Below are 23,900 nucleotides of genomic sequence, written 5' to 3'. Positions count from 1 at the left end.
GTTGGACACCCCTACACTAAACATTAGAACTCTTATCACTAGCTCTGGCAAGGAAAGGTTAAGTAATCCCTTCCTCCACTGGGAATTTTTCTAATGTAACAAAAATACTGGGACAATGTGTTAGCCTAACCTTGGCTTAACACTACTAAGCATCATACTGAAACCACTCATACATTAACCCCCCCCCCCCCCTTTTACAAAGCCACGCTAGTGGCTGCCACCTAGCAGGAGCCCCGAAGCCCTTTAAATCTCTTTGGGCTTCGGGGCCGTTACAGCTAAACTGAAGGAGTCTGGGACTGGTTTTCCTAAGTGTTGAACTAAGTTTTCTCTTTAATAAAATGCTGAATTATATTTAGCTGCAGACCTAACTTATCTCATGTTCTAGCCTGCCTGCAATGGGTGTTTTAGCTTGGGCATTCTAGCTTCTTATGGCTATCTCAGCATACACGATATTGTATTCCGCCCTCCTGGACATGTAACAGAAAGACTGCAGGACTTAGATAAGTGATCTGCTAGTGTGAGCTTAGGATCAATGATTGTTAAGAAAAGTTTCACGTGAAAAGTTTTTTTCTAGAATTCAATTGTATAGCCAGAAGAATGTATAAATATTTCTGTAACTTCCTGATTTCGGGACTTCTGAAGCCAGCTTGGGCTCAGGGGTCCGCATATGCTGAATAAACATCTGTGCTTTCTTCAAGTCTCTAAGTTTTGTGGCTGCCTTAAGTGACTTTTCAAAACGGCTTCGTAAAAGAGGCCCTAAGTCTGAACTTCTGGCTCTCATTGCATTTCTCTGCCACCAACTGAACTAACAGAAATACATTCCTCAAACTCCATACTTTCATCTAACCATGGCTCATTCCCACTTTCCTCAGACAGTGAAAACATTTCTATCTCCTGCTCATGTGGTATTAGTTCTATACCCTGGAAACACTTATCTGCTTGGCTGGGTTCTAAGGGTTCTTTAGCATGGTTCCTTTTGTCAGCCTTTTTCTCTTTAGTGGCTGTGATAGTTGGGCATGTGTAATTGCCCTGCTGCTTCAAAGGAATGGATCATTTTTGTTTCTGTTACCTGCTGTGGTTGAAGCTCTTTCCTGGAGTGAGGCTCTCTCTACCTGGTCTCAGATTCTTCACTGGTGAAACTGAGGCTTTGATTGACTGCTTCTATTTTTCCACCCCACCCCCTCTCTTCTCTTTACTTAGTGTGGGAAATGTGGAATGAGGGACTGGATTTTTATTCACAGGACCTTTATTAAACAAGGGCAAACAAGTTTCAAGTTTATTATCACTAATAATAAAACCCTAAGCTCACATGCGCACTCCTACCTCTGTGATCCCTGCCTCCATGATCCATAACTCCATGGCCAGCAGAGAAATGTTAAAGCGTGCGGCGTGTTCAGCACATTCATCACGTGCGCACGTTCGGTGCGTTCGGTACGAGTGCGCGCATGGCAGTTTCTTCTATCCTGCAGCTCGGTTACTGTGTGCCAGTTGCCCTTCACTGTATAAACATGATAAAAAAGGTAGGTGGGAGAAGGGGCACGATAAAAAGACGCCAGTGGGACAGAAGAGACCAGGAAGCTGGGATGGAGGGAGAGTAGGAACGGCGGTTTGGGAGCAGGTATTAGGGAGCAGGGAAGAGGTGCTGCTGGACAGGGGGGAGATAAAATGAAGGGAGAAGGGCTGCTGCTGGACAGGGGGAGCAGGGGAGGGGTGCTGCTGGACAGTGGGGCGGTAAAACAAAGGGAGAAGGGCTGCTGCTGGACAGGGGGAGCAGGGAAGGGGTGCTGCTGGACACAGGGGAATTAAAGGAAGGGAGAAGGGCTACTGCTGGACAGGGGGAGCAGGCAAGGGGTGCTGGTGGACAGCCGAGGAAAGAGAGAGACAGAAAGAAAGACAGACACACACATCTATTCTAGCACCCGTTAATGTAATGGGCTTAAAGACTAGTAGCTTGATATACCGCTTTAAATACCAAAGCGGGTTACAAAGTACAGATTTTAAAAACCAGAAAAGAAATAGTTAAAAACAGGGAAAAGGACATATAGATACAATAATTCAGTTGATGAGACATGCTCAAAAGGGAAATGGGAGGGGTTACAATTTTTTTTATAAAATAAGGAGGTAATGGACAGAACGATATGGTAAAGGAAAAGACATAAATGAATCCTTTTATCTACGAGGGTCATTTCATAAACTATTTTTTTAAATTTACATGTTTTATTTTTTTCAAGTATTTCTTTATAATCCTTCAATATAGTCTCCCTGCTTTGCAATGAGCGAGTCCCAATGTCCGGGAAGCTTCATTATTACATCCAAAACACCGCTTTTGTTCAGTTGCCGAATGGCTTGGATAATGGTGGATGAAAGCTCTTCCAGAGATGCAAAACGATGTCCACACATAGGTTGTTTCAACTTTGGAAAAAGGTCAAAGTCTGGTGGACTTATGGCTGGACTGTATAGACCATGAGGTTACACCATCCAGCCGTATTCGTGTAGTTTTTCAATGACGACATTCCCTATGTGCGTGCGAGCCCTGTCATGAAGAATAAGTGGCCCAGCCAAGAGCAACTGAGGTTGGGTTTTGTGCATTTTTCTGCACATTTTTTGTAAAAAATCAAGATAATACACTGCTGTGACACTTCTTCCACATGGAACTTTGTCTGTGATGATGTTGCCTTCATGATCATAAGCAAAAAATCATCATTTGTTTGACTTTTGATCGAGCTTGTCAAAATTTTTTGGGGTTGTGGGGAAGATGGAGCTCTCCACTCGTTGGACTGTGATTTCAGCTTCGGCTCAAAGTCTCTGACTCACGTTTCATCAATAGCAACAATGCGATTCAAGAATGCCTAACCTTCAACATTGAATCTTTGTTTCAGCACGGTTGCATTGTCCAGGCGTTTCTGCTGCTGTTCTGCAGTCAAGAAGTGGGGGATCCATTGTGCAGAAATTTTTCTCTTTTTTAACTAATTTGTCAGAATTCTGTATACTGATGTCGGTGGAATCCCTGTGGTTTCAGAAAGTTCCTCGCATGACACACGACGAGAAAGGTTTTAAGGTTAGATTTGAAATGATTAGAATTAGTCTCTTGTCTTAGAGTTATTGGGATGGAGTTCCATAATGAGGGTGCAACTACAGAATAAATGGTTTTACGTATTGAGTCATAAAATTATTGACGAACAGATGGAACTGCAAGAAGGTGTTGTTGAGATGATATAAGCAAGAGTGAAGTTTCATACGGAATCAAAAATTTGTCAGTGAACATGGGTGAGTGATTGACCTGAACATTGAAAGAGAAAGAATTTTGTATGTAATTCTATGAGAGATGGGTAACCAATGGGCCTTTTTTAGCAGAGGGGTTATATATTCAAATTTCTTAGCATGAAAGATAAGTATTTTGAATAATTTGTAATCTCCTGATCTCTTTTTGTGTGATTCCATAATAAAGAGAATTGCAGTAGTCTAAAATAGAAATGACCAAAGAATGAATACGTATGTTCAGAGATTTTAATTCTAGGAAAGACGAGAGGGAACATATCATCTTAAGTTTGCAAAAAGCATTTTTGAATTACTGAACTAATTTGTGCTTCGAATGAGAGTTTACTATCCAGGATCACACCTAAGAGCTTAATAATAACAAGCTGAATAGGGATTGAAGAAATGTATAGTGGGGAGGCCACATCGCTGGACCCAGGAGCAGGCAGGGAGGCTTGCCGGCGTGGGAGCGCACTCCGCCCCTCCCCCCTCCTGACTGGACTTCACAGGGCCGACATCGCTGGACCCAGGAGCAGGCAGGGAGGCTTGCCGGCTGCGAGCGCACTCTGCCCCTCCCCCCACCCGACGAGACTACACTGAGCCAGTTGGAAGGCTGAGGAAGTTTCTCAGCACCCGTGTTTCTGTTAGTTTCTGTTTACTTCTTGTTTCTCGTTTGAAACTCACTTTGGCCACATCGCTGGACCCAGGAGCAGGCATGGAGGCTTGCCGGCATGGGAGCGCACTCAGCCCCTCCCCCCACCCGACGAGACTACACTGAGCCAGTTGGAAGGCTCTGGAAGTCTCTCAGCACCCGTGTTTCTGTTAGTTTCTGTTTACTTCTTGTTTCTCATTTGAAACTCATTTTGGCCACATTGCTGGACCCAGGAGCAGGCAGGGAGGCTTTCCGGCGTGGGAGCGCACTCCGCCCCTCCCCCCACCCGACGAGACTACACTGAGCCAGTTGGAAGGCTCAGGGAGTCTCTCAGCACCCGTTTTTAGTTTGTCTCTTTTTCTTTTTGCTTTATTTGAATCTCACTTTGGCCGACATCGCTGGACCCAGGAGCAGGCAGGGAGGCTTGCCAGCGTGGGAGCGCACTCCGCCCCTCCTCCCCACTCGATGGGACTACGCTGAACCAATAAAAGATTCAGCGCCTAACAGCATGCTGTCTAAGACGCTCATAGTACCTTTGTGAAGCGACCAAGAAGCGATCCACCCCACAACACTACCAAACGTAAAACCAATCGAAAAACAGCAGCCAAACCACCAAAGACCCTTCTACCACCTTTCACCAACCACCAGCCACCAAACAAAAAATTAAAATTAAAATTAAAAAATTAAAAAAATTAAAAAAACCCAAAATAAAGCTAACCTCACGAGCCCAGCACTTCATACTATTAATCCTTCTTTTAACCAGCGGGAAAACAGCAGCAAATAACCTACACCCGCTACAGATATAAATAAATCTCTCTTCCAAAATAGGAGAACATCAAGTGACAGAAACTCAAACCTACAATCTAACACTCTACACTCCATTACCACAGCATGGGGAAGAATACCAACACACACTAAGACTAAACCACACCGGCACACCAAATCACTTATATATCCAAACACAACCAACAACTTATATATCCAAACACAATCACACAGAGATATCCACACTCAAATGCGCCTACTTAAATATCAGAGCGCTAGGTCCAAAAACAGAGCTTATAAAAACCTGGATAACACAAGAAAACCTGGACTGTCTTTTCCTCACAGAAACCTGGCTAGCCTCCGACTCAGACCCCAGAATAACTGAAGTTTGCCCACAAGGATACAAAATTACAGTGGTTTGCAGAGAAAAAAAGAGGCGGAGGCCTAGCAATCTTAATCAAACAAGATCTAACCCTTAATATAATTGAGAAAACATCTAATCCGTACATGGACCTTTTAGCTTGCCAACTCTCAAGCACCACACTAAAAGACACACTAAACTGCATGCTCTGCTACATAGCGCCGGGAAACTGGTCTTTAGCAAGAACCGAAGTGGAAGACCAAAACTACTAATAGCAACCTACAACCTACTCATAGGAGACCTAAATCTACACCTAGATGATCAGTCATCCAAACAAGTAGACAACTTTCTCTCATTTCTCAAAGCCTTATCCTTCCAAATGCTAAATCCACAAAAAACTCATGAAAAAGGCCACCAACTTGATATTGCAGCCTTCATGACCCACCAACCATCCTTAACAGAAATTCATACATCTAACGGAACATGGTCCAGATCCATCTGGTCAGACCACTACACCTATACTTTCAACATCAACTGGACCAAAAACAACAAAAAAACTATAACAAAACTCAATAAAGTAACATACACCTCATGCAAACACATCGAACCCTCCATATTCTGGTCTAAAATAGATGAAACTATTCTAGAAAACAATCCCGAGGACTTCATCTTACATTGGGAAAGACTTTGCTCCAACACCTTTGATGATTTAGCCCCACTGCAAACCAAATCCAGACCTAGCAGGAGATCAGATAAATAGTTTGACTCCGAACTGCTACAGCTCAAAAAACAATGTAGACAACTAGAGAGAAAATGGAGAAAATCGAACTCGGATCATACAAAATCCACCTGGAAAAAAATCAACAAACAATACAAATCACAATTAAAGGACAAGAGAAAAGCACACTACACCAACCTAATAGGCACTGAAACCCAAGACACCAAAAAACTATTCCAAATTCTAAAAACCCTAACCGACACCAAACCCTACCTGACCACTAACAATACTACCCCCCCCTCAGCCACTCTATTAGCAGAACACTTCCAAAATAAAATTACCATTGCAAGAGCTACCCTCAATGACACCTCTATCCATCCTAACGAATTCACAATTCACCCCATAGATAGAGATTCTACTGCAGCAGATAGAATATGGTCTCAATTCCCCAATATACAATGGCCTGAATTCAACAAATACTACAAAAAATACAGCCATGCATCCTGTGACCTCAACAACTGTCCACCATATCTCCTAAAAACATCCAGCACAAAATTCCACGCTCTTCTTCTAAACTGGATACAAATCTCGCTAATAAACGGCCACTACCCTACCAACCTCAGCGAAATCATCATCACCCCGATCCTCAAAGACCCCAAAGGACCGATAGACCAAACAGCCAACTACAGATCCATTGCCTCTATTCCACTCTACATCAAAATAATAGAAGGACAAGTTGCCAAATTCCTCTCCAATTACCTAGAAAACCATAACATACTCCATCCCACACAATCCGGCTTCAGAAACAACTTCAGCACGGAAACACTACTAGGATCTCTCTTGGGCACAGCCAGACAACATCTCAGCACAAGAAAAAAAATGATGCTCATACAACTAGACCTTACCGCTGCATTCGACTTGGTGGACCATAACATTCTACTACAAATCCTGGATACAATAGGTATCACAGATAAAGTATACACATGATTTGAAGGATTCCTTAAATCAAGAACCTATAGAGTAAAATCAGACAAACAAAAATCTAAACCTTGGTCAAACCCCTGCGGAGTTCCACAAGGATCCCCTCTATCCCCGACTCTCTTCAATCTCTATACATCCTCCCTCAGCTCTCACCTGGACAAACAAGGCATAACCTCCTACAGCTATGCCGATGACATTACCATTCTCATACCCTTCGATCAACCTGAACTCTCCATGACGAACACAATATACCAAACACTAAAATCAATAGCAACCTGGATGAAAGATCACAACCTGAAATTGAACCCAGATAAAACGAAATTCATCCTCCTAGAAAACAACAAAATACCAACCATAACCAACATTGAAATCAACGCAATCAACTACCCCATACAAACCACCCTAAAACTGCTAGGAATAACTATTGACAGATGCTGCACCATGCAACCGCAAATCAATAAAACAATACAAAAGTAATTCTTAGTCATGAGAAACGTAAGACAAGTTCAGAAATTCTTTGAGAAAACTCAGTTCCAGCTCATAGTTCAGTCCTTAATACTAGGCCTACTTGACTACTGTAATATCCTCTACCTCCCATGCCCTACAACCATAACAAAACAATTACAAACTATCCAAAACACAGCACTAAGACTCATCTATTCATTAAAGAAACATGATCACATTACAGAAGCATATCTCCAATCGCACTGGCTTCCGATCCCAGCAAGAATACAATTTAAATTCTACTGCCTACTATTTAAGACTTTTTACGGAGACAGTCCAAACTACCCGAATAACTGCCTCATCCACAACACCGCAACCAGACATAGGAAAACTCACACCCCATTCTCATACCCCCCAATTAAGGAGGTCAAACGGAAAAAACTATATGATGGCCTCCTGGCCACTCAAGCAGCCAAACTAGACAACCAAATCGCCAATCTACTGATGGCATCCCTCGACTACAAGATTTTTAGAAAAGAAATAAAGACCATACTCTTCAAGAAAACTCTGAAAAAAGAAATACCAGTCTCAAACTCCACCTCTCACTAAAGCCAACTACCCCAAACAAATAACCTTACACATGTCTTACTCTTTTTGAAAATGACCAATTTTTTTTTTTTTTTTTAAGTTCTTGTTGTAATACATCTTGGATAATTCTTTTGTAATCCACCTTGAACTGCAAGGTAATGGTGGAATAGAAATCCCTAATGTAATGTAATGTAAGGATTTTATTCTCCTTAGTCGAAAGTAACATGGCCTTTGATTTATTGATGTTAAGATGCCTTTTGCTGTCCTTGGGTTTATTATCAGTGAAAGGGATGGTTTCATGGCTTTCAGGTTGAAACCTAGGGGGTTTAAGGGTTTCTGACTTTTTCCCTGCCTCTTGGTGGGATACACATGCAACTTACCATGCAACTGCCCAGTGGCACTCATGCAGACCCAACAAAATGCTTGAAGCTTTCCCAGCATTTGCATGACACCCTGCTTGACAGCACCAGTACCTCTATTCCTTTTTTCATAATGTTGTATACAGATGTGGACAAAGAGATTATTAGATTCATTTGGCAAGCTAGGATTGCTTCAAAACCTTACAGCGTACTAAAGACTATGGTGGATTAAATTTACCCCCAGCGCCATTGATGTATGGTTTGCTTTTTCTCTGTGGCCAGTGGAACGAAGTGGTGCGATGATTTTGATATGATGAAGAGAGATCCCTGACGGAGCTCATGCGAATCAAGGAAGTTCCCTGTCAGGTCTTTTTATGGATTTGCCTGCTCTTGATGAATGATGTCCTATGTGAGGAATCCAGGAGAATCAGGGATTACAGTCTGAGCGGGAATGCATGAGCAGCAGCTATGTTTCTGCTTTCTCTTTACCTTTAATCCTGTTGTGTTTGGATTGTGCCTTTTTTAGGTATATTGGATTTTTCTCTGCATTTTTGAGTTTGGATAGAAGAATTCTGTGGGTATATGCTTGGGAGGCTACTACTGAGAAAAATGAAAGTGGAGTTTTTTTGAACCCATGAAGCTGAACTGAGGTTTTTTGCTCCACTTTCTTTCTTTTATTGCCCTATTTTGGGGTTTGTTGCAATCCATACAGTGTAGCCTGTCTATGCCATTGTTTGCCATACATTCAATGCAGGGGATTCCTTTTAGTGAGTACCTATAGAACAGGGCTGCCCAATTCCAGTCCTCTAGATCTACTGGCAGGCCACATTTTCAAGATATCCACAATGAATATGCATAAGAACATAAGATTTGCCGCTGCTGGGTCAGACCAGTGGTCCATCGAGCCCAGCAGTCCTGTCACACGGCAGCCTTTAGGTCAAAGACTAGTGTCCTATTTGAGTCTACCTGCATACGTTCTGGTTCAGCAAGAACTTATCTAACCTTTTCTTGAATCTCTGGAGGGTGCTTTCCCCTATAACAGCCTCTGGAAGAGCGTTTCAGATTTCTACTACACTCTGGCTGAAGAAGAACTTCCTTATATTTGTACAGAGTCTATCCCCTTTTAACTTTAGAGAGTGCCCTCTTCTTCTTTTCACCTTGGAGAGGGTGAACAATCTCTCTTTCTCTACAAAGTCAATTCCCTTCAATATCTTGAATGTTTTGATCATGTCACCTCTCAGTCTCCTCTTTTCAAGGGCGAAGAGGCCCAGTTTCTCTAGCCTCCATTCTACGGCAACTCCACCAGTCCCTTAACCTTGAGAGAGATATGCCTGCACTGCCTTCTTGATATGCAAATCTCTCTCATGCATGTTCATTGTGGATATCCTGAAAACCTGGCCTGCCAGTAGATCTCAAAGACTGGAATTGGGCAGCCCTGCTATAGAGTATGGCAGTTTGATACTTTGTTATATAACGTACTCTCTCCTTTCTTTGAGGCAGGATCAAATTTACCCCATTTTTATAAATATCATAGTGCTTATATACTGAGACAAGGTATATATTGGCTAGTGCCTGATCAACAGAATAATTTGTCAAAGTGGTGTTTATTAGAGAAAAAATTGCTTCGTCAATTTCAATTGCAAGATCTAATTAGTGTTGTGCTCCCACAATATTTGAAACTAAATCCTATTATGAGGTCTACTCAAAGGGTGATTGTTGAAATTGACTCTCAATTGGATAGTTGTTTGAAAGATCAAATCTTTGTCCTCTTTGGGGGAAATAAGAATAGCTGCATTGATGGAAAATGCATTATATGGAGAGAATGGATGGGATTGGGCAGGGCTGCCCAAGTCCGGTCCTCGAGATCTACTGGCTGGCCAGGTTTTCAGGATATCCACAATGAACATGCATGAGAGAGATTTGCCTGCACTGCCTTCTTGGTATGCAAATCTCTCTCTCATGCATATTTATTGTGGATATCCTGAAAACCTGGCCTGCCAGTAGATCTCGAGGACCGGACTTGAGCAGCCCTGAGATTGGGTATATACACAATATCAGACATATTGTAATCAGATAATTTGAAATCTTTCTCAGAATTGCGTGCTAGTCATCTAATCAAATTTTCTCACAGCTTCAAGTAGCTACAACTTCATCATGCCATCATAGGTTCAAGAATCCCATTAAATTCATCTGAACCAAGTGTTCTTTCACTATCCCCCTCTTTAACTAAGGCGCGCTAGCCAATTTAGTACACGCTAAACGCTAACACATCCATAGATTATAGCGGGCATGTTAGTATTTAGCGCACGTTAATATTTAGTGCGTGCTAAATTGGCTAGCACGCCTTAGTAAAAGGACCCCTATGTAAAAAAATATTGGAATTAGGCCACGAAGTGTCAAACTGGTATAAAATATTGATACGATTTGAGCAACACAAAAGAAATGCTGATGGTTTACGTGACATACGGTCAAGGGAATTGACTGTGTCTATATCTGAGGACCAATGGAAATACAGGTTCCTCAAGTGCGTTTGATGCTATCAATCTGCTTCTATGAAACAATCTCTATTTTTTTTGATTAGACATGTAGTATGGACTCCTGTTAGACTAAATAAAATTAACTCAGAATATTCTTCTTTATGCTGGTCTTGTAGGCATGAAAAAGGCACATTAGATCACATGTTATTTTACTGCCCTATGGTTTATGACTTTTGGAGTCATATTCAAACATTATTACATATAAACAAACGTTCTCTTAATGTATGCTGGAGTGGTCTTCAATCTCTTTGGTGCTTCTGATGAAATAACCATATTCATAAAAGGGTAATAGCTACACTTACTGCTGTGGCAATTCAAATCATTTTGAAAACATGGGAAATGTGTCCTTGTTATCTTTTCAATTTTGGTGGAACTCAATTTGCTTAATTGGAAAACATGAGGCAACCATCATGGAAAAGAGAGGCAAAAAGGCTAAATTTAAATGATTGTGGACACCTATACAAGAGTATACAGACAAAAGTTGAATGCTATAAAGAGATTGGATATGTATGTATGTAAGGTATGGATATAGATATAGATTTTCACTCTGCAATTGGGGATAGGTGGGGATAATTCATTTTAAGAATTTTTCAATATCCTAAGCTTTATGTTAAGAATAATGTTATGAACAATTTGTTTAAGAATTAATATTTCTCCTGCCTAATAATGTATGTTATTATATAAAATATCAAATAAACATTTTTGGGAACTCAAACATGATATGATAAAGAGGCACAGCCCAGAAGTTACTGTTTCTCAGTTTTAGAGAAAAGTGATTTTAAAACTCTCTTAGGCTTTCTTGGTCCAGAAAACCTGCATATTGAAGCCACAGAGAAAAGGATTCCTATCAGTGCCTAGGAAGCCAGTCATCTAATACTAATTATCATTTTTAAAGTGCTACCAGGGGTACAGAACACTGTTCAGACATATATACTAGAGACATTTCATGCTCCATAAAGCTTACTATATAGTCTTATCAAATCACAGTGCTTGGAAGGGTAAGGCATGGAAATTCAAAAGCAAAAGAGAGAAGGATCAGAATCTCAAGAGATGTTGGGCTATCAGGAATAAGAGTGGAAAGGAACAGAGAGGATAATGTTAGATCTTTTGTAGTTCACAAGTCAAGGCAAGATAAATTTCTTTATGAGGAAAGACCAATAAGTAAAGTACCCATAGAAAATTTGAAACAGCAATTATTTGCTCCCATCCCCACTAAGAAAAGAAGGCAGGGGCATTAAAGACCAGCATCAGGTAAAGCCATTGCCAGCAAAAGCACAGTAGAAGACATGCTATTTTCTTTACTATACCAAGAATACCATAACATAAAATTAATTAAATATTTAATTTATTGTTTTCTTTTATTCAATTCATATCCTAAAAACTAACAAAATTTATTTCATATTCATTTAAAATCTACAATAACATGTAATACAAAGTGCAAAATGCTACTAATAACAAAATCATAGGTTGGGTAAAGCTACAGGTACTAACTAAAGCTTTAAAATAGAGTCCATCAATCAATCTTCAAGGTTCTTAATGATGTTAAGTTCTGAAGCCATTCAGGCCCAATGAAGCTCACTTAACTTGATGATGAGTCAATTAAAGTTCCAATATCTCCTTGAGTAGTAATCTGTAGGCTTGACCAGACCAGTTGTTCCTTATATCAATGATCCAATTAGAAATGCTTAATCAGTTCTGAAGTTCTCTCTTCTTAATCCTTAAAGTTTTCCAGTTTTAATTACTTATAATGTTCAATCAGCATAAGCCTCCAACTTCAGCTGACATTACTTCTGATACAGATCTCTGGCTGAGAGTTTCTGCTGGAGCCAGAGATCTGTATCAGAAGTAATGTACTTATATCTTCAACCTCCCTGATGATGGACTCAACTGAAACTCAGCTGGAGTTGGAGGCTTATGCTGATTGAACAATATAAGTAATTGAAACTGGAAAACTGTAAGGATTAAGAAGAGAGAACCTCAGAACTGATTAAGCATTTCTAATTGGATCATTAATATAAGGAACAACTGGTCTGATCAAGCCTACAGATTGCTTACTACTCAAGGAGATATTGGGACTTTAATTGACTCATCATCAAGTTAAGTGAGCTTCATTGGGCCTGAAATATCTTCAAAACTTAACATCATTAAGAACCTTGAAGACTGATTGATAGACTCTATTTTAAAGCTTTAGATCAGGGGTGTCCAACCTGTGGCCCGAGGGCCAAATGCGGCCCGGTGAAGTGTTTTGTGCGGCCCCTGTCGAGGGTGATGGCAGTGTTTTCCTCTGCTGTCCCTGGGTATTTACTGTCTTTCCGGCTCCTTCCTCTGTCTTGCTGCAGGCCCCAGAAACATTTTTTTTGGCCAATGGGGCCCAGGGAAGCCAAAAGGTTGGACACCTCTGCTTTAGATAGTACCTGTAGCTTTTCCCAGCCTATAATTTTGTTATTAGTAGCATTTTGCACTTTGCATTACATGCTTTTGTAGATTTTAAATGTAGATTAAATAAATTTTGTTACTTTTTAGGATATGAATTGAATTAAAGAAATCAATAAATTTAAATATTTAATTAATTTTATGTTATGGTATTCTTGGTATAGTATTTTAATGAATTGAATATCAGTAATTGACTATATTTACCCTACTTTGTATAGTTATGCTATTTTCTTTGCCAATGCCTATATTCAGTAGGTTTTGGCAAATACAGAATCTGAGGAGCCATCATGTGAGGGATTTCCAGCATCCTACATAAGACAGAAAATAAGAATTTAAGAAAAGCCATGCTGGGTCAGACCAAGTTCCATCAAGCCCAGAGGAACCCAGCAGATCCAAAGAATAAATACAATTTCTCATTGTTCATTGCCATGGATAACCAATGGTTTCCCCCAAGTCTACCAAGCTAATAACTTTAAAAGACTTTTCCTCCAGGAATCTGTCCAATTTTCTTTTTAACTCCACTATGTTATTCACCTTGATCACTTCATCTGGTAATAGTTTCAAAAGCTTAATTATGCATCAAATGGAAAAATATAGAGGGGGAAATTTAGCCCATAGCAGTCAGCTGTAGGCAGATTAATTTATTTATTGGGATTTATTAAGTGTTCTTTTCATGAAGAGATTCACCCAAAATGTTTTACAATACACTGAACAGTAATCGGGTACACTCATAAGTTTTTTCCCTATCTCTTCCAGCAGTCTCACAATCTAACTGTGGTACCTGAGGCAAAGAAGGATTAAGTGACTTGCTCAGGGTCATAAGGAACAGGCTGGGATTGAACTCACAACCTTAGGGTGCTGAGGCTAACCCACACCTCCACTCAACTGCAAGCATTTAGTGCCTGGCCATGTCTTGGCACCGGCCATGAGAATCTGGGGCAGGAGACACTGCTGGAGTTTACATGGCTGATATTGAACCAGGGCATGCCTAAGGCAGTTAAGCAGTCCTTGGCTGAATATCGGCCAGGACCTGCATAACAATTTATTTTTTACTCCTAAGATCCTCCTCTCTGCCCCTGGAAACAGCCCCCTCCTTCCTTTCTGCCCCAGCCATCGCCTACAGTCACAGATCTGTTCTCACCAGGATGGATAACAAACACACAGTCCCACTCCTCTCCAGTTTAGATAGACCCTCCAAGGTTTGCACCTTGGTGATCCAGCGGCGGCAATGGAAGCAGGAGTAAAGCCCACTCATTCCTGCCCCTTGTGGATGCTGGTAGAAAGTGAATGCTGTGACCTCTCCTGACAGTTCACAGTACTTGTGTAAATTATCAGCACTTAACTACCCAAGTGCCAACTTTGCCCCATAACAGGCCCAAATAGTTAAGGGCGCTGAAAATTAGCAGTTAGCCCTAAACAGGCAATTTAAATGGCCAGAAGCTGTTTCTAGCCAGTTAAATCACTTGGAATATTGACCCCTATGTATGAATCACTGGCACCGAGGCACACACACCTATTCCAGCTCTATGGCTGGCATAAGTGCTTGCGTCTAAGCGCTTATTCATATATATAACTGATAGAGCTAGTATTCTAGAAAGGAAAATAGGCACCTCAGATGTTCAAATACATGATTTAGGCTAGCCAGAATGAACTATTTTTAATTAAGATGTAATGTGTTTTGCTTTTTCTAGGGTACAGTGCTTTTGAAACAAATCTTCTTTTATTATATGTTTTGGGACAGCCAAAATCATTGGATGCTTATAAAATCATCAAAGACTGCCAGAACTATATGAAGGAGTTCTAAGTTAAAAGGAGTTAAAAGAACAGATCTTTTAAAGAGTTAAAAGAGCAGAGAGACTGCCTCTATCAAATAATGAGACATTGTGCTTCCATTTTTATTAAAGTTTTTGCCATTATTTAAGATTTTTTAAATGAACAGTTGTGGTGACTAATAAAACATTTCTTGGTATTAAGTGTAGGCAGGCTGTACGCGTTTCTAAAATTAGAACTCTCTGATATTCTTTTGGCAGTCTTTGAAAAAAATCTTCCTTTATTATAATAATTTACCTTTTTTTTTTTTTTTTAGATCCTTGGAACACCATTTCTTCATATGAAGAGGGAGAGCAGCATTTTAGAATGTATGTGAGAGCCTAAATTGGGACATCTCAAGTTCTGCTAGTATTTTAGGACAGGATTTGTTGATCTAGAGCAGTGGTTCCCTGGAAATTGAATGCTAGTGGCTGGATACAGCCCCAGCATTGAACATCCAGGTTTGCTATCAACATTAGGAGATAGCCAGGCTGCCTTCCACGGTCTGAATATCAGCCCCAAGGTTTTTTGAGTTATAGCATACAACAGCAATATAAAACTGCTTTCATAGTATTCCTGTACAGTATTACGACATAAGTCAAGCTATCAATAAAGCATCACATCTTAAAGAAATAATATTTGTGGCAATACTGTTCTTTATCCTGAAATAGCAGTATATACACATTTGTGTTGCTCTGTTGTGGCTATTGATATTTAAGACTTAGGGCTCCTTTTACTAAGCTGCGCTAGCGGTTTTAGCGTGCCCGCTAGACGCTAACGCCACCATTGAGCTGGCATTAGTTCTTGGTGCGTAGCGTGGAGTTAATGAATGCGGCAATGTAGTATGCGCTACAAATGCTAGCCCTTATTTTTCTGAAACCGATGACCCTGATGCAACCAGCACATAAATATCCATTTCATCATGTCTCATAGAAGACTCTCTAGAATCTAGAGAGTCTTCTATGAGACATGATGAAATGGATATTTATGTGCCGCAGAGTCGGTGTTCCCCCTATACTGGGGGACCCCTCTGACCACAAGCTCCCCCCGTGAAAGCTCCCCCACCATACCAAGCCTAGTAGTTTAGTAGGTCAACCCCTCCAACCCCCTCTGACCCCCGTACCTTTTTTAGAAGACTGGCAGGATGAATGGTCACTCTCTCCTACCGGCAAGCCCACCTCTTCAAAATGGAGGGACTTCCCCTTCCCGGTGCACCCTCCCTATGGGAAGAGCCTTAAACACCTGGGCCAGAGTCTTAGGCCCTTCCCCGTATATCCCAGGGTGCACTGGAAAGAGATCAAAGCCCTGATTGGCCAAGTGCCTAAGGCCCCTCCCCCTAGTGGCCTTGGGAGGGGCCTTAGGTACCTGGACCAATCAGGGTCTTAGGTCCCTCCTCAGTGCATTCCAGAATGCACTGGGAAAGGGAAGGCCCACAATTTTGAAAAGGCAGGCCTTTCAGCAGGAGAGAGCGAGCATCTGTCCTGTCAGTCTTCTAAAAAAGGGAGGTTTAAGGAAGGGTTGGAGGGAGATGGCCCACTAGACTACCAGGCAGTGTGGTGGGGGATTGTCGTGGGAGGAGCTTGCCAATCTTCTGCTTGGCATCAGTGGGGGGGGGGGGGCGGCAGCAATGGTGGGGGGTCCACTAGATCAGCAGGCTTGGTGTGGTGGTGAGTTTGTTGGGGTGAGGGAGCTTGCCAATCTTCCACATGGAATTGAGGGGCATCGGTAGGGAGCATCAGAGAGAAGCGGCAATGACAGGGGGAACTAGACCACCAGGCTTGTTTTTGGATTCCATTCAGGAGGAATAGGGGCCATTCGTGGTGGCAGGACTGAGCTGCTTTATTTTCCTGTCAGTGCACTCAGGCACTGACAGGAAAGTAAGGCTATGACAGCTCAGACCCTGCCACTAAATATCGGCCCGATTCCACGTAAATGGAGGGCCATTCCTTTTTGAGAATCACCTGGAGAGCTCATTTTAATTTTAATGACCTCATTATACTACAATTTTAATATTAATGACCTCGTTGTACTACATTTGCATAGTACAATTGGAGGTTGCTAGAAAGCACAGAAAAGACCATGGTGAGCCGTTTTGATAAACGTTCAGTAAAATACGTGCATTTAACAATGGTTTAGTGCCATCGTTAAATGCACGGTGGCTTTAGAGAATCCAGCCTTCAGAACATGGATTCCAGCAATTTCCAGAAGCCTAAGCAAATCTATAGAGAAGCAAAGCCAGTTCTTGGTCTTCCTGGAAGGTGGCCTCAGTTTGTGACCTCACTTCAGAGATTTAAAGATGGATTTGGGTGGTAGATTGTATTTTAGTCAGAGCTCTCCAACTGAGCAGTGCAAAGTCTGATTAAAAGGTCTGGCTTCTGTTAGTCAGAGTCCACCTTATGATCACTGAAATTGGAGTTTGGAAATTAGAAGATAACATCTTGAAATGTGGTATATTAAACGATAATAAGACTTGAAAACTTGGAGTGAAGGAGAAGGCGAATCTGTACATATTGTAGTTGAACTGTGTTCTGAAAGCAAATGTTCCCTGTTCATGTGCCTCTTTCTGGATTCAAGAAGGAAAGTTGGATTTGTTTTAGACTTTACAGCCTGGTGTGGTCTACCTTATTCAAAGGAGTGTCTGGCACTTGCTTGCTGTGTGACTGCATCTTGTAAGTTGGTGCCAACCCTGGTCCTAACAAATAAAATTAACTTTGTGTGCCCCTTGCCAACATCGGGATATGAAAGGAGGTTACATCCAGTGCCATTGGGAGGGAGGTGAGTGCCTGGTATCTCTACGCTATGTGCCCCCCTCTTGCATACCACTTATGTGCCCCCCTGTGTACCTCTTGAAAAGTTCACCGGCGCAAGCAGCATCTTCCACTTGCTACTTGCACAGGTGTCGGCTCCCTTCTGAATCATGTCCTGGTCCCACAACCAGGAAGTGGTGTCAGCATGGAGCCGAGGCCGGCACAAGCAGATCATAGACATCTGCCTGGAAATGAACTTACTTCCCAACCACTGGAGCAGCCATCTAAGCACCACTTATGTCCTTCATAAATCATCAACAGCTATGAGGTCTTTTAAGTTTTGTTCTGACTTCATTTTCTTTCTATGGAGAGATGCTCTGAGTCTATCCCACACCAAAATGTATTTTAGGTGTACAATGCATCTGGTAGGTATGGTCTACTCTATACAATATTATCTTCCAGAAGGTCAAAAGAGAAGCGTTGAACTCGGAATCCCCAAAATAAAAGAGACTGCAGTAAAGATGATTAATATGAAACCAGCATAATTTCTAGTCTGACGTAAAGTTATTTGGGAATCAGACAGAAAATGATTTTCAGTAAAAATGACAGATAAGGAGGGGGTTGCGATACCATAAGAAGATATTTCCAACATCCAAAGTCTCCTGCAGCAGAGAGTTTTAAGAAAGGTGTGACAACAGTTCAGTAAAGTACATTCAGGTGGATAAGCTGCATTAACTGTGGTAATTATCTGTGACTTCAGCCTCCCCTAACTTAATGAGCTAAATCTTCAAAGCCCAAGGGGAAGATGCAATTCTGCAAATTCATATTCAACGGCTTCCCAACTCTGTTACACATATATACATCTTTCTCTTTGCCTCTCTCATACATATTCATGTTCATTCTCCTGAATAGTGTTTACCTGTGCTCCTCTATAAAACATCCATCCTTCTCTTCATTCCACTTCTCTACCTCTTCTTCTTTCCATTTTCAGTTATCTTCGCCTTCACTCCCTCCTTTCTTCCTTCCCTCCTCTTCTTATTCATGTAATCTTTATCTCTATCCTTTCTCTCTCATTCAAGTCTCTCTTTCCTGACCTCTCTCTCTTTCCCTAATTTCTATCTCTCACTCCCTCTCATTTCTTTTTTTCCCCTTATTCATCCCTCCTTTTTCCCTCATGGTTCTCTATCTACCCCTCCTTTATTCACCGCCCTAACTGCTTGCTCCTCCAACATTCCCTTCTCTATCTCCCTCATCTCTCTTCCACTCTCCTGCTTTCCTTGCCTCATCACATTGTTATTTTTTCCTTGTCTCTTTCTCATGCTTTGCCTTTCCCTTTTTTATCATGTTCTCCTCTTTCTCAACTTTTTTACTTCATCATGCCTCCCTACATTTGCTACTTCATGTAGTCACCACTAGGGGTCATCCTAGCGCCTGTTCCCTGGTCTTGGCTGTCCTGACAAAGACAGCTTGCCTTAAGAGAGTTCAACCTGATTAGGCTACTCCTATGAAGAAAATTCTGCTGCAGTTGCTTGTCACCATATATAGCACTGCCTCTCCCTGCTGCCTGCCTTATCTCTTCTCTCTCATTTCTGCTTTCAACAGTAAGTATGCAAGTGGAGATAGGTTCATAGGGATAGAAAGCATCGTGCATGTTCAAAGTCCTCATGACCCATGCTTAGGGTTACCAGATGTCCGGGAAAACCCAAACATGTCCTCTTTAGTTTTTTGTTTTTTTTTAAATGGGGGAGTCTGTCAGGGTTTAACTGGCTCTCCCGACTCTCCCACTTACTTCCTGCCAGGGCCCGGCTACTCTAATTTAATCTTTGGGAAGCCAACAGCAGCAACAAGGTGAGACTGCTGCCAGCCAGCCTGCCCCAAAAGCCGCCTCACTACAAGTCCCGTGTATGCAGGAACAGAGAGTTACTGCAGAGAGGCACCTTCTGGGGCAAGTCAACGGCTCACCTCATTGCTGCTGGCAGCTGCTCAAAGATTAAATTACAGAAGCTGGGCCCAGGGAGGAGGTAAGTGGGGGAGTCGGGAGCTAGAAAGGTCATGAGGGGAAGCCGCATTGGAGGCTGGAGGTGGAAGGGTAGGGGACTGGAGAAACAGCATGAAGGGCTTGAGAAACAGCATGGAGGGAGGGAGGGCTAAAGAAGCATTATGGAAAGGAGAGAGTGTCGGAGAAAAGAGCATAGAGTAGGGTATTGCTGGATGGTTGGACAGAGACAGAAACAGCAGGAGAAGAGGTTGGAAGGAGGGGAGGAGGCATGTGTGGGGGAGGTGGGGAATAGGAAGGAGAAAAAGAAAGAAAGACCAACAGGAGAGGAGGGTTGGAAGGAGAGAGAGAAAGAAAGAAAGAAAGAAAGAAAGAAAGAAAGACCCACAGGAGAGGGGGTTAGAAGGAGAGAGAGAGAAGGGGTTGGAAGGAGAGAGAGGGCACCTGTCGAGAAAGAGGGTTGGAGGAAGGGAGAGAGAAAACAGGAAAGGGATTTGTGTATTGCCTTTTTGAACTTATACAACCACACTAAAAGTGGTTTACATACAGGTACTTCAAGCATGTTCCCTATCTTTCCTGGTGGGCTCACAATCTATCTAATGTACCTAGGCAGTGGAGGATTAAGTGACTTGCATAGGAGCAGCACAGGGTTTGAATCCACAACCTCAGGATGCTGAGGCTTTAACTCTAACCACTAGGCCACACTCTCTTCCCAGAGAGAGAATCACTAAATGGGTACAGAGGATGGGAAGGGGGACCAAGGAAATAGGTGAAGTGTGGGCAGGTTTACAATACAATACAATACAATAAACCAATTTCTAGACACCATAACCAAATAGTTCAATGCGATTCACAAAAGATTAATATAAAAATACATAGAATGAACAAGTGTTAGGAATACTAGTTACCTATGAACATGAGTTGGTCCAACTTTTGTGAGACTGACTGACAAACATTCAATAAGTTTTACAAAAAATATGTCAGATCATATTGTAGATTGGACTCTTGCCCTCCAAATGTGATGAAAGTGGCCCCAATCAACTTTAAAGCCAAACTACTTGTCTGGGTTAACCTACAACTATCCACAGGAAAGTTTCCAGAAAACTTGGGTCAAATTGTAATAACACCTATTAAAAAGAACAAAGAATCATCCACTAATATATCCAACTTCAGACCTATCGCAAGCATTCCACTTGTGGTTAAATTAATGGAAGGGATGGTAAATGCTGATCTAAATACCTATTTAGACAGATTTAACATACTGCATAACAACCAATCAGGTTTTAGATCTGGTTTCAGCACCGAAACGATTATGGCCTCGCTACTAAACCATCTACATTCCCTTCTTAGTCAAGGTACCAGTGCAATGATTTTGCAACTGGACCTAAGTTGTGCCTTTGACCAAGTAGATCATACCATTCTAATGAACTGTTTAGAATCCATAAGTATCACAGGAAACACTCACAATTGGTTCCAGGGATTCCTTGGGAATAACTTCTATCAGGTATTCAAGGATGACAAGCTTTCCTACAGCTGGATTAACAGCTGCAGGTTACCTCAGGGTTCCCCTTTATCTCCGACCCTGTTTAAAACATCTATCTCATCTCATTGGGAAATTTGCTACAAAGCCTAAGGCTCAATTTTTACATTTACGCAGACAACATTACTGTAGTCATCCCTTTAACCTGTCTCTCGTCAGACTTCATTAATTTCTTAACCAACATCCTAAATCAAATTGAGCTCTGGATGATGGCCTTCAAACTGAAACTCAACATAGAAAAAACTAAATTCTTCTTGGCATCTCCCAATGAAAAGATAAAAAAACAATACAATTCATGTGAACGGTCGAGAATACAAAATTGACCAAACCATAAAAATACTAGGGGTAACCCTTGATAAGCATCTAACACTGGAAAAACATACTGATCTACTGTTCAAGAAATCGGTATATCGGTCCTATGGAAGCTTCGCCCATTAAAAAATTCTTTGACGAATCGTCCTTTTGCTTACTAGTACAATCATCCATCTTGAGTACTCTGGATTACTGTAATATTATATACCTAGGAGCTTATAAAAAGCTGAGATTAATTCAGAACACCGCGGTCCGTCTAATCTTTGGTTTAACAAAATGGGAACACATTACCCCTTTCCTTTAGAAACTTCACTGGTTGCCTGTGGAATCTAGAGTCCTCTTCAAATTTGCCTGCATTAGCTACTGTAGCCGGGCCGGTACCTGTAGTCCAGGCCACCACGGCCCACGCTCCTTGTACGCTGCTCCGACGTGCCTCCCCAACTGAGAGAGGTCCTGCTGGATTCTATTCACTAGCTTCTCAGTGAAGCAAAACAAAACAAAAATGAGTCAATGTTTAGCTTGGCATAATAATTTGCTCCACAAATACACACTCTTAAAGCAAATACTTTAACTTAGGAACTCAAGCTGGAGTGGTTTCAAAAGGCAAAAGCAACCACTCAGTCCTTTCGTCAGGTAAGTAGTCAAGCATCAAAACATCCAAGAAAAAAAATAAAAGAGTGTAAACAGTGCTTTTCACTGGCACACCAAGTCCAATTTTTCTGCACCGCTGAAACCGTTCAGGTGCACAAGCCTGCCGCTGTTCTGGCTTCTACCCCAGCCAGCTCTTCAGGAGTTGGTGAGGGGGAGGGGAAGCAAGAGAATTCACCTAACTTAATCTGTATAACAGACTTGCCAATAATGGCCCCACTATCCCAACCGGATGTATAGTGAATTCATCCCCACTTACTTCCCTTGGGTTCCCTCACAACCCTGACACAATCAGTCAGCTTCAACTTCAGCTGACTCATTTAAACTTGAAAAAAAAACGTGTTTTTTTTTTTTTTCCTTTTCCTTTGCTGCTTAATTCCAGCAGGGCAGATACAGCCAGCACAAGTCCTTCAATGGGGTTTTCATTACAAACACCCTTTTCCTAAGCAGTGCACAACCCCAAGCTCAACAGGGAAAATGAACAAACAATTTCAAGCCCTGTCACTTAACTGACTTCCATAAGGTCTTCCTCAGAGAGACTGGAACTTTCGATACATTCCATGGGTTCCTCCCCAGTTAGCTGCCCGGCCACCGTGTCAGCATCAGGCTCCTGCATTTCCCAGTCTCTTCCCTCAGGAGTACATTCAGGAGGGTTCTTTTCCTTGGCTGGCTCTGCAAGGACTGCCTTTTTCCTCCCTAGAGCAGCCTCCAAAGTAGTCAGAGGAAACTGCCCTGCCCTCTGGAGGGGAGGAGCTTTTGGCTTACTCTCCCTGCCTGCCTTTGGGAGCCTAATTATCCCCTTCAGCTGATGATCCCCAGGGAAAGAAAGGTTTCTCTGGGGCTGTTGTGGGCTATCCCAACTCTCCTCTTCTCCTCCCTGGAGATCAGACCTGTCTGCTACAAAGGGAAACCTGGGTTTTTCCCTAGGCTTGGTCACAATCCTATCCCCGTGATTTGCCCTCCGGATCACCGGGCCAGGTTTAACAATAGCCTGCCCTGGCGAAAGCTGCACTTTAGGGATAGGATTGTGACATACCCTCACCTTTAAGGGCTGCCCATCCTGGGATCCTAAATCCCTTTCTGTCACAGTTTGCATTCTCGATAGACTGTCCACATTCGTACTCAACCGCCCTGGCCGATGCAGTACCCGGAACCGAAACGTCTGAAGGGCTAAATACCACCGAGTGAGACGAGAGTTGTTGTTCCTCATGGTATTCAGCCACTTCAGCGCAGCATGATCAGTTATCAAAGTAAACTCCCGTTCTTGTAAATAATGTTCCAGGGTCTGCATCGCCCATTTCGCAGCAAGACACTCCAATTCTACCGTCGCGTAATTACGCTCATTGGGGTGTAGCTTCCGGCTTAAATACAATACCGGGTGTTCTACTCCTTGTACCTCCTGACTCAAGATCGCCCCTAACCCAGTGCCAGAGGCGTCTGTTTTCAGTTTGGCTAGATCAATGGACCTCAGGACCGGGTTTGTACACAAAGCCTTCTTGAGGTCCTCTAGTGCCTCTCGGCCTGCCACCTCCCATCTCAGCGTGTCCGGCCTATCTTTCCTCAACATATCAGTGAGGGCTGAAGCACGGGTGGCGAAGTTGGGTACAAATCGCCTGTAGTACCCGACAAGGCCCAGGAATCCTCGGAGCTGTTTCTTTGAGGTGGGGCACGGAAAGTTTCTCACACATTCAACCTTATCGATGAGGGGCCTAATTTGACCTCTTCCCACCATGTACCCTAGATACTTCACCTGTC

General features: G+C 42.3%; 1 protein-coding gene across 1 annotated transcript in view; it reads right to left on the bottom strand.

The window, feature by feature from the left end:
• The window catches only part of ASTN1 (astrotactin 1), a 463,118-nt gene that overhangs the window by 118,330 nt on the left and 320,888 nt on the right, over window positions 1–23,900 (bottom strand). The gene's annotated exons all lie outside the window — the stretch shown is intronic.

The sequence above is a fragment of the Geotrypetes seraphini genome, chromosome 12 (genome assembly GCF_902459505.1).
Source record: "Geotrypetes seraphini chromosome 12, aGeoSer1.1, whole genome shotgun sequence".
In the NCBI taxonomy this organism is placed as follows: domain Eukaryota; kingdom Metazoa; phylum Chordata; class Amphibia; order Gymnophiona; family Dermophiidae; genus Geotrypetes; species Geotrypetes seraphini.
This window is presented reverse-complemented; position numbering and strand designations above follow the sequence as displayed.